This window comes from Vulpes vulpes, unplaced genomic scaffold, assembly GCF_048418805.1.
Source record: "Vulpes vulpes isolate BD-2025 unplaced genomic scaffold, VulVul3 Bu000000679, whole genome shotgun sequence".
Lineage (NCBI taxonomy): Eukaryota > Metazoa > Chordata > Mammalia > Carnivora > Canidae > Vulpes > Vulpes vulpes.
The window spans coordinates 136,499-147,705 of NW_027325701.1; the positions used below are offsets into that span (position 1 = coordinate 136,499).

The following is an 11,207-nucleotide window of genomic DNA, read 5'->3' on the forward strand; positions in this document are numbered from 1 at the left end:
AGATTTTCTTCACTTTTTAATTGAATAATTAATATAAATATTATTGGATATGCAGCCATGTATACAAGGCTTCATTAAATCCACTAGTAAATTTAGGGTAGTTTACATTAGTTCACTGAGCAAAGAAATTGTTTTAATTGTCTTTGTATTACAAAAATCCAATGACATTCTGAGACAAAAATATGTTCTTACTAAATATTTGTTGAATGAATGAATAAATTAATGAGAAGAAGAAATCCCCTAAAGTGATAAGCTATACATGCGTGTAACTGAAAGAATAAAACAAAGTAATAGGAAACATTAGTATTTTACTTGGTTACTATTTATTTTCTCATCCATTCCTGGCACTGGATTACGGGTATACCTCATGTTATGGTGCTTTGCTTTATTGTGCTTCCCACGTACTGCAATTTTTTATATATTGAAGATTTGTGGCAACTCCTGTTGAGCAGGTCTATTGGTGCCATTTTTCCAACAGTATTTGCTGACCTCGTGTCTTTATGTCAAGTTTAGGTAATTCTTGCAGCATCTCAAGTATTTTCACTATTGTAATGCTTCTTATCATAATGTGTGATCAGTAACCATTGTTGTCACTACTGTAACTGTTTTAGCGCACCATAAAACACGCCCTTATAAGACAACAAACTGAATCAATAAATGTGGTGTGTGTTCTGACTCCTCCACTGACTGGCTGTTCCTTCATCTCTGTTCCTGTCCTCGGGCCTTCCTACTTCCTGAGACACCATGGAATTTGCACTGGTTAAGGAATAAAAGTGGTGAAGTAGGTGATGGCTAGTGAAAACACTATAAGGATAATAGCTTGGAGTGCTCAATTTGGTTGAAGAATTGTTGATGTGGGGATGATAGAATACTTAAATTGAAAAACTAAAGTAATGGTGGATGAGAAATATGCTTGAAATTGGGATGGTGGCTGAGGAATCACGGCTATAACAATGTCATGGATCTGACCAAGAGAATATGTGCTGGAAGCTGGTACTGAATTATCCAATAGTTTAAAAACATGCTTAGCATGTGTATATGTACACCACATGCAACCACTTATTCACTTATGGGCAAGAATGTGCAAGCTAACAAATAATTAAATTTGAAATAATTTTATATTTTAAATATTTATTTCAAAAGACTAATAAAATCCTAATTTGCTTGGAAATTTTGTTTTATTATTAATTATGTTCATTTTAAATTAGATATGGGTAAGATACCCTAGTCTTTTCTGGGTAAGGAACGCTTAATCCTGGGTCCAAATAAAGGTGAGTTGGAGGAGGAGGATTGGAATTTAGTGGTCAAAGAACTGAAAAAATTGAGTTTTAATGCATTATCAACAAGATGAATCAATGTTTCTTATGGAAAATGCTATGAAGAATTCCAAGAGAAATCTCTGAGGATGGATGAATTCTGAGATGACAAAGCAAAGTATTTATTAGAGCTGGGTCCTAAAGGTTGGGTACCATATATAAGCGCATATGGTTATTTTTTCTGGGTATAAAATAACTAATGTAAAAAGCAAAAATTACAATAAATAAAAAAGAACAATGAAAATAAAATGTAATTTGCCTAAATATTTGAGGATCTGAAAAACAGTCTCCCTGTGCTCTTGTTCTCTTGCCATCTTCTGTCATTAAGAAATAATATCCAATTATTTATAATGCTTCATAATTTTTTACTTGACAATATGCCATGTGCTTTTTCCCATGCCAATATATACTATTTGAAAACAAAAATTATAATTTATTAAAAATGCAAAGGCACAGAGGAAGGGAGTGCAGAGCAAAGCTTATTCAAGAAACTAAGGAGTATGAGCAAAGGAGCTGAGAGAGAACTTTTTGCTGTGGAGAAGGAGAAAGAAGAGCTGGTTGGGCTTAAAAAGGTAGTCTGTGTTGTAAACTACTCCACTTGAGATAGTAAAGAGATACCTGTTTTTAGAAATCTCTGAATATCCATCTAAGGAATTTGAAACTGATTTTTTTTGGTGTGGGATTTATTGAAAGGAATTTATTAGGGAAATAAACTTGATTATAACTTGATTATACTTTGCATGTATGATGTGTTGAAAGGATTTGCCCAACATTAGAAACTGTGCATGCAGTGCAAGAGGCTTAAAGCCTGAGTTGTAAAAATAGTTGCCACAATTAAAGATTGAAACTGGTTCAAGAAACAATTTGAGGGAAGAAACATCAAATTGTAGATGCAGGAATAGCGACTTAAGTGTTAAGGTTAGGTTGGAAATAATGCCACTTAGAAAAGAGTAAAGTTTACTCAGAACTTTATTTATTTATTCATGAGAAACACAGAGAGAGAGAAGCAGAGACACAGGCAGAGGGAGAAGCAGGCTCCACGCTGGGAGCCTGATGTAGGACTTAATCCCAGGACCCCTGGATTACAACCTGAGCTAAAGGCAGATGCTTAACCACTGAGCCACCTGGGTGTCCCAGATAGAACATTTATAAAGGAGTCCAAGTGTTAGCAGCACGGGGTTATCAGATAAAAAATACAACACACACACACACACACACACACACACACACACACACTCTCGCATACCCAATTACCAGAATTACTGACCTTACAGTTTTTCTATTCTAGGTGGGAAAACAGCAATTTTCTCAGATGACCTTTCAGGTATCAAAAAGGCTTTGATATATTTTCAGATATCAGTACTGTAAAAATCAGTGATAGAGTTGTTTGTTTTTAGGGAATCAGTGACTTACAGGTAATATTCAAGATTTCACTTGCTTCAGAGACTAAAGCAAGATAGAACCTGTTTTTTGTTCTTTTGTTTGTTCGTGTGTGTGTGTGTGTGTGTGTGCTCTAATTCCTGGCTCTCAGAAGCCAATTAATAAGAATGGAAGCACAGCTTTGCTTCCTTAGATATCAGACAAAATCCTCTATAATAAAAGGCTGTCAACTGTTCTGGATTTATTACTGTTGTTGTTATTTTGCTGTCGTTTTAGTATAAAATTTGTTACCAGCATTTAATATAAGATTTTTAAAGACATATTTATTTGAGAGAGAGAGAGCATGGGTGCGCACCTGTGAGAATGGGGGAGGGACAGAAAGAGAGGGAGAGACAGAATCTTTTTTTTTTTTTTTTTTGGAGAGACAGAATCTTAAGCAGGCTTCACACCCATTACAGATCCAGAAGCAGGGCTCAATCTCAGGACCCTGAGATCATGATTTGAGCAAAAATCAAAAGTCAGGCTGAGCCATCCAGGAGCCCATTTTTTTTTAATTGGCAGGACTAGGTATTTGTAACCCTAAGTTGGCAATAGGCTATGCTAGTTTAAGAAGAGGCTCCTGCCTCTACTGGGCTGTGTACCCTTAAATAACTGGTCAATATCACTCTATGTTGCCTGAATCCAGTCTTCTTCCTGTTTCCTGTCTAGCTATGGCAGATATTTGAATTTGGAGCTTCTGCTTCAACATTCCTACCTTTAATGACCTTGGGGAACTATCAATAAATAAGGATGCCAAAGAGAAAGTCCTTTTGGAAGTGACCCTGATTTGCAAGATGGGGGAGGAAGGAAAGATAAAGAAATGTGTTTGGGGTGTTTATGGGAGGTTACAATGTGTCAAGTATGAGAGAGAGATGACAGCTGCACTTGTACTTGAGATATCACACCTGAGTGGCATTCATTTAATGGAAAGAAGTTAATGTCATGGGAATGAGTTAATTCTCTGCAAGTGTTATATGGACAAAGGAGAGAAAAGGGCTTCTGACATGTTGGAGGGAGTTTGTCTGGATATTACCAAAAGGAAAATGTAGAGAACAAACGAGTCAATCTTCCAGATAAAAGGAGGAAAATGTATCATAATCGTTTCATTTTTTTCACTTTGTTGAGAGAATTCACAAGTACTCTGATAGTGAATTTCGAGAAAGCACTTTCACATATTTTAAATGATTTGCTATTTTAAAAATGCACGCTGTTTTTGTCAGAATGACTGATAGAAATATCCTGATAAAGATGATAGATGATCTACAAATGTAGACATTTGCAGCTGCATTACTTACTTAAGGTTTTGATACATATGCACTAGCAGTTTCAGTACCAATTCAGTAGAAATAAATGTATCTTATTAAATTGCTATTTTAGGACAAAACATTGGCATTTTCTTGGACTTCCAAGAGACTTCAGCACATAATTTAATTTTCCAAAGCATCATGAGAATTCAACGAATTATGCAAGCAGAGAATGACAAATCTGAATGAAATAGTCTAACCTCACTTAAAAAAAAAACTGAATTCTTGATTTTATTGGCAATACACAAATTCAGTCTCCATATTAAATAAATAAAATTTACAAGAATATTTAAATGTCTCTTTGACCGCAATGTGTAATCTTAATCACCTCCCTTACCTAGAGGTAATCATCATTTTCAGTTTGTTGTATATCCTTCTGGAAATTTCATTATCATTTAAATATTTACTCATGTTGAAGTCAGTATATATGTACCAACATGGAACAATCTCCAAAACCTTTTGCTGAGTGGAAAAAGACCAGATTGCATACTAATAAATTTATTATAATAATATTTATATAAAAATAAACATACCCATTGAAAACAAGACTACATATTTTCTACAAGTTCCCTTTATTGCTACTTCTTCCTCCTCCTCCTCCTCCTCCTTCCACTACCTTTAGAATGGTAACCCTCATCTGTATTTCAGGTTTAGATCTCTCTTCTGCATTCCTAACCTATCTTTCTGGCTGCTTTAATATACAGCTTACTCTAATCATTCACAGATTCCTTGATGAGCAATAAAAGCTGAATATACTACCTTTCCATGTTTACTTTCTCCACCTTCTGTTTTCCCTATTTTTGTTAATCTTTCTACAATCATCCAGATGCCTCCCATTTCTCTGTCTCCAAATTTAATTATTTACTATCTTGTATCCCTCACTCTCTTAGCTTTATTGTCCATCATGTCTAATTTTTGTATATTCCTGTTGCCATAGGACTTATTTCAGCCTCGCACTTTTCATTTAGACTATTGCAATATTTCTGAGTACTCTTTCTGCTTCAAGTCTAGCGGTTCACAAATATATTGGATCACAGATTACCTGGGGGAAATATTCAAACCACAGATGCCCTCTTCATGTTCATTGCTGAAAAAGCTAGTTTGGGACGGTAACTCAAAATCATAGAGTTGATTCAAAAGTTTTCATTCTTCCAATTCAAAATCCTTCCCATACTAGACAGTGGCAGTCCTGTGAGTTTAGATTAGTCTAGTTTTCTATTGTTTGGGGTACTGAAGTTAGGATTATAGCTATAAATATTTGAACATTGCTCATTTAGTGGTTATAGAAGAGTTCAGTGATCTTCAGGATGAGACTTCCAGGAAACTTAAATGCCTATACACAAACTTTTCACTTAATGTGCAAATTACCATTATATTGTTTCTGATATAAACATATTTTAACATTACCTTACAACAAGAATAATTTTCTAATATTTTAGCTAATCTACAGGGGAATTTATGATGAGGAACATGCCATTGCCAATATTAAAAATTACTGGTGTGGAAAATTCATGAGAGATTTTAGGACTTATAAGGCTCTTGTAGGATTACAATGATGTAATATTAAGGAATTAAGAAGACTTTTTTCGCTAGGTATAATTACACTAATAAAAGAAATTTCTTTCTTAGACAAGATCATTTTGAAAGGGTGCTAACCTTGTCCATAGTTCTTATTTTAAAACAGATCCTTCTTTACAAAGATCTCTGAGATTGTTAGCTACAAATGAGGAAACTAATTTGATTACTTATAATAAAAAGATATTCTTCTATATTCTCCTATGTTTTTCTGATTTTTTCTTACTTATAGCTGATTAACTTGATCATTCTTTCTACCCACACAATCCTTATAGTTTTATGGTACCTGAAGATCCCTAGAAATAAACATTTTGGTGGTGGGAGTTCGTCTGTATAACCCACTAAAACAGGATTAAAAGGCCAATGTTATCAGAACAACCTTGATTGGTTTAAGACTCCTCTAAGAGTTTTGAGTTTATAATATGCAGTTCAATGGAAACTATTAAATTATTATTTTAAATATAAAATATGTATTGTCAAGATCTCAAGAATAATAGAATCAATGGGAGATCAATCAATTGATCTATCATCTATCATCTTTCTTCTTTCTTTTTATTTCTATTTATTCATATCTATATATCTATTTGTTATCTCTTCTTTTTTCTTACCTTTATATCTATCTATCATCTATTATCACTTACACATGCAGAGACAAAGATTTGTTTTAAGGAACTGACTTATGTGATATGGGTTCTGACAATCCAAAATCTGGGCAGGCCAACAAGCTGGAAATTTAGGTAATGTTGCAGTCTTAAGGAGAAATTCTTCTTCAGGAATCTTCAGTCTTTGCTCTTTATTGTTCTTTCTGTTTACCAACTCTTCTTTTCTCTTCCTCCCTTCCTTACTTCCTTTCCCCATCCCTTTCTTTCTTCCTCCATTTCTCTGTTTCTTTCTTCCTCTTTTCTTTTCTTCCTTGATTTTTTAAAATGAATGTATTCACCATTCATTCATTCATTAACAAATGAATTGGGTATCTTTACTCCACACCATGATTCATTTTCTCTAGTAAATGAGATAAAATTTTGCAAGAAATTTGTAAAGCCATAACATGGCAAATAAAAGTAGCACGTATTGCCAAATCACAAATAAAATGATGTGACTGATATGCAATTGTTATAATTAAAGAAAGAACCAAAAAAGCTTTATATTACATAAATCTCTTAGTAGGAACTTGAGATGGAAAACTACAGTAATTTATTGGGACTCCTGGGTGGCTCAGAGGTTGAGAGTCTGCCATCAGCTCAGGGCATGATCCTGGAGGCCTGGGATCGAGTCCCACATTGGGCTCCCTGCATGGAGCCTGCTTCTCCCTCTGCCTGTGTCTCTGCCTCTCTCTCTGTGTCCTCATGAATAAATAAATAAAATCTTTTAAAACAAAGAAAGTTACAATAACTTACATTTTCTCAGTATTCCAGACTTTTTAAATTATCTTCTCCTTGGATTGGAACATTTTCATTTTTGAGAGCTATATGTAAGGTAGTTTGTGTTGCCAAAAGATGTTTGTAAAGGATTTTTATGTAGTTCCCAAATATTTTAATTGCCAGTATTATCAGACCATCTATCAATAAAATGGCCTTTCACCTAAAAGCCAATATCAACTATTTTGAAAGTTTTACAAGTTACTCAAGAAAAATGTGGAAATTCTATTTATCTATACCTAGCCACATATCCAAGCTACTGCCTGATATTCCATTGTGAAATCATATAGCTCATTAGTAAGAGAACTTTTCTCTCCTCACCAAACCTAGAACTTTATGACTGGCAAGCCCATTATATTTTAATTTCCAAATGCAATAGTGGGTTCTTCTGACCTCATTGGAGAATATTTGTTAATTTTGTATTTGCACTTGATTGTTTATTATTAATGACCATTGTTCCTGCATGATGCTTAAAAATGTGATATCATTAATTTGCTTTGAAATTTACTCAAGTATAACTGTTACATTGAACAAACATCCTGTATGATGCCATCAGAAAGTGTAGTTCTTAACTCTTCCTATATGTGTAGTGTATGTTAATACAGGGTTGCAAGACTATATCTTCATCATCTTCATCAACACAAAAACATAAATATATATTGCAAAAGCTCATTATGTCTTATATTCAAACTCTATAAATTGTTTCTTTTTCTTTGGAAATGAAAGTTTTTGAACAAGCTAGGCAATGGAAATTATTTTTATAGATATTTATGCTACTACTCTCTTGGATTTAGTAGAAAAAAATCAGCAACATTATTATGTGTAGTCAGGGACCCTTTATTATTTCCCAGATGAGCCCTCAGATTTCTTTTACTATGGAATATCCATCTCTTTATCCTGATGTCTTCTTTAACTTTTCATCTTTGATTTATCTCTTCCTGCCCATATGCAGTTCTATTTTCTTTCTCTTCCAAGCTTTCATTCTTTCATTGAAAAATTTTGTTTTAATAGAAACAAGGAAAGGAGGTAAAGGCACTTCATTTTTAAGTATATGTAACTTTTATTTTAAACCTCTCTTCTGGGATGCCTGGATGGCTCAGCGGTTGAAAGTCTGCCTTAGCCCCAGGGTGTGACCCTGGGGTCCTAGAATCAAGTCCCACATTGAGATCCCTACATGAAGCCTGCTTCTCTCTCTGTGTATATCTCTGCCCCCTCTCTGAGGCTCTCATGAATAAATAAATAAATAAATAAATAAACCCCCAAAAAACAAAACAAAACAAAAAAACCTCGCTTCTGTTTGCAACCTTCCCTGTGAATCCTATCTTTGGGGTTCATGTGCTTACTAAAACAACAGCAACAACAACAAAAAACAAAACAAACACAACAAAACAAAACAAAAACCGAAAAGACCTTGATAAAAAGTCCAGAAAAAAAAATTGTCTAAAGAGTATTGAGGGACCTCACATAAAACTTGCAGTTACAGGAAGCTTCTCTCAGTTACAAAATCACTTCTTGCTTTACAGAGTGTGATTTTATTTACTTTACTCAAAACTTCAAGATTGTTTTTAATCTGATTTGCCTATTGAGACCAATGTGATATTTAACCAGCCTCTGTTTCCTGATGGTTTCCCTCCCTGGCTTCTGAAGCTTCCCAGATGTATACATGGTGTGCTCTCACATCCTGTTACCGACATTAATATATTTCACCCTTGCAACTTGTCCTTTATGACTCTTCCTACATCCACCATTGCAGACTTCTCTATTATAATGTAATCTCGGCTACTATAAATTTACATTAGTTCAAATTATGTCTTTTTTTTAGATGAAATGCAAGCACCTTGTCCTTCAACTTTCAAGAAGGCTGTCATATAACACCGGAGGAAGCTGGCAACTTTATGGGAAGCATATGTTGAGCCCTCAACATTCACCAATTAATGACCCTAATGCAAAGCAATTTAAACAAGGAGGGAAACATGCTCCAGTGTCTAAGAGAAAACAAAACAAAATAAAACAGCAAGAATAAGATTATGTGGTTTGAAGTCAAGAGGATAAGTTTTCAAAGCCTAAACAAGTGATTTGTAAAGAATAATTCCACTTTCCATAAAACTGAGAACCTGTGAAAGCTGAGAACAAGAAATCTGCAAGCAAACTGTGGATGGCAGGGCAATAGGTTATGGTCCTGAGAATATATATATATATATATATATATATATATATATATAATCCATTAGGATATATATCCTGTATATATATATATATTATCCATCCATTAGTTCATTAGATCATCATTTTATATATATATACTTTATATATATAATATATATGCATATATATATAAATTTTACATCCTCCCCAGCAATAAAGGGAGATATATTTGTGCAAAGGTAAATCTGGATGCAAATTATTATTTTTGGAGAGAAAATTATAAAAGCATAATCTGTTGGTACTGAAAGAACACAGAGGTTAATCAGTCAAAATCTCTAATCTTACAAAAGAGAACACTGAGGTATTCATTATTGAAAGTATAACTCTTAGAATATCTCTTAATTCTACTTTTCTGTTCTTAACTTTTACTACTTGTCCTTGGCACAATATTTTGACATACATTCTTTTTGTTCTAGAACATGTTAACTGTGCTTATAAAGACAAGGTCCCACAGAGAATCAGAATAACTTTTCAGAAACTCTGCCTCCCTCCCAAACTTCTCAATGTAAAATTATAATTTAGAGAAATAGCTAATTAGGGGCAGCTGGGTGGCTCAGCTGGTTAATTTTCTGACTCATGATTTCAGCTCAGGTTATGACCTCAGGATCCTGAGATAGAGCCCTGCTTTGGGCTCCACACTAGGCGTGGAGTATGCTTAAGATTTTCTCTCTCCCACACTCTGTCCCTTCTCTCCTTGTGTGTTATGTTCTCTCTCTGTCTCAAAAGAAAAAAAAAGGAAAATATCTAATTATTCATTTCAATAAAGATATAAATGTTTTTCAGTTTTTTATTATGAAACAATTGTTAAATTTTAATTCTTTTCTAATTCAAAGATATATACATATAAAAGTTGCAAAAGACAAAAAACTTATGAAGAGAAGTAGGAGAAAATAATCAGATATCCAATACTACATTTTGATGAAGTTTTTCCTATTTATTCTTATGTTTGTTGAAATAATTTTCTTTTCTTTTTTTTTTTAATTGGAATGCTTCATGAATTTGGGCGTCATTCTTGCACAGAGTTTATGCTAATCTCCTTTGTATTGTTCCAATTTTACTATGTGTTGCTAAAGTGAGCACTATTAAAGATTTTATTTATTTATTTGAGAGAGAGAGAGAGAGAGCATGAACGAGGGGAGGGGCTGACAAGGAGGGAGAGGGAGAGAGAATCTCTCTCTGAGCACAGAGCCCAACGTGGGGCTTAATCTTATGACCCTGAGATCATGACCTGAGCTGAAACCAAGAGTTTGACACCTGACTGAGCCACCCAGACACATGAGAAGCAAGCACTATTGAAATAATTTTGTACATACAGAGTTGTGATCTATTCTATCATTTTAACATTGTTTGAGACAGTTTTTTTCTATTCCATTACACATTCAACAGGTGCATAAAATTTTGTCATGTGGCTGTATAATTGTGTGTGTGTGTGTGACCTCCACCATAATCATTTATTCCAGTATTTTATATATAAAATATTAGTTTTAAACATTATTACATAAAGATTTTTCCCCAAAATTTTAATGAATTATTTCCTTAGAAGAGATTCCTAGAAGTGTTTAAAATGTACTGACATTTTAAAGGTTAATTTGTTTTCTACAAATCTTTCCTCAGTTTATACTCTCTCACTAGTATATGAGCCTGCCTGCCTCACTACAGTTTTGCCAGTAATGAGTCCTAGAGACCAAATTATTTGACAAGATCAGGCTAGAAAAGTCATCGGTTAATTTAAAAATCTAATTAAAGTAGAAAGCACATTTTTTTCATAATTTTTCATAAAATTGAAGTGTGTATATGTATGCTAACTTGCCTCTGTTGATTCAGTCAAGGGCTTGATTTGTTGGCCTCTTTGCTATTATCTTTCTTGCATAAGAAAGATACATCCACCTTACATCACTACATTTATCAATTTTTGGTTTTTTAGCAACAAATCAAGGATACTTATGAATAGGAATACAGAAACATTCTGA

The 11,207-nt window shown here is 33.8% G+C and overlaps 1 non-coding gene across 1 annotated transcript; it reads right to left on the reverse strand.

Annotated features, from left to right (window-relative positions):
* Positions 1 to 10,212: 10,212 nt before the first annotated feature.
* LOC140596678 (U6 spliceosomal RNA) lies at positions 10,213 to 10,317 on the reverse strand. The gene has a single exon (XR_011998582.1). It is a non-coding gene; the product is annotated as a U6 spliceosomal RNA (small nuclear RNA).
* Positions 10,318 to 11,207: the final 890 nt, after the last annotated feature.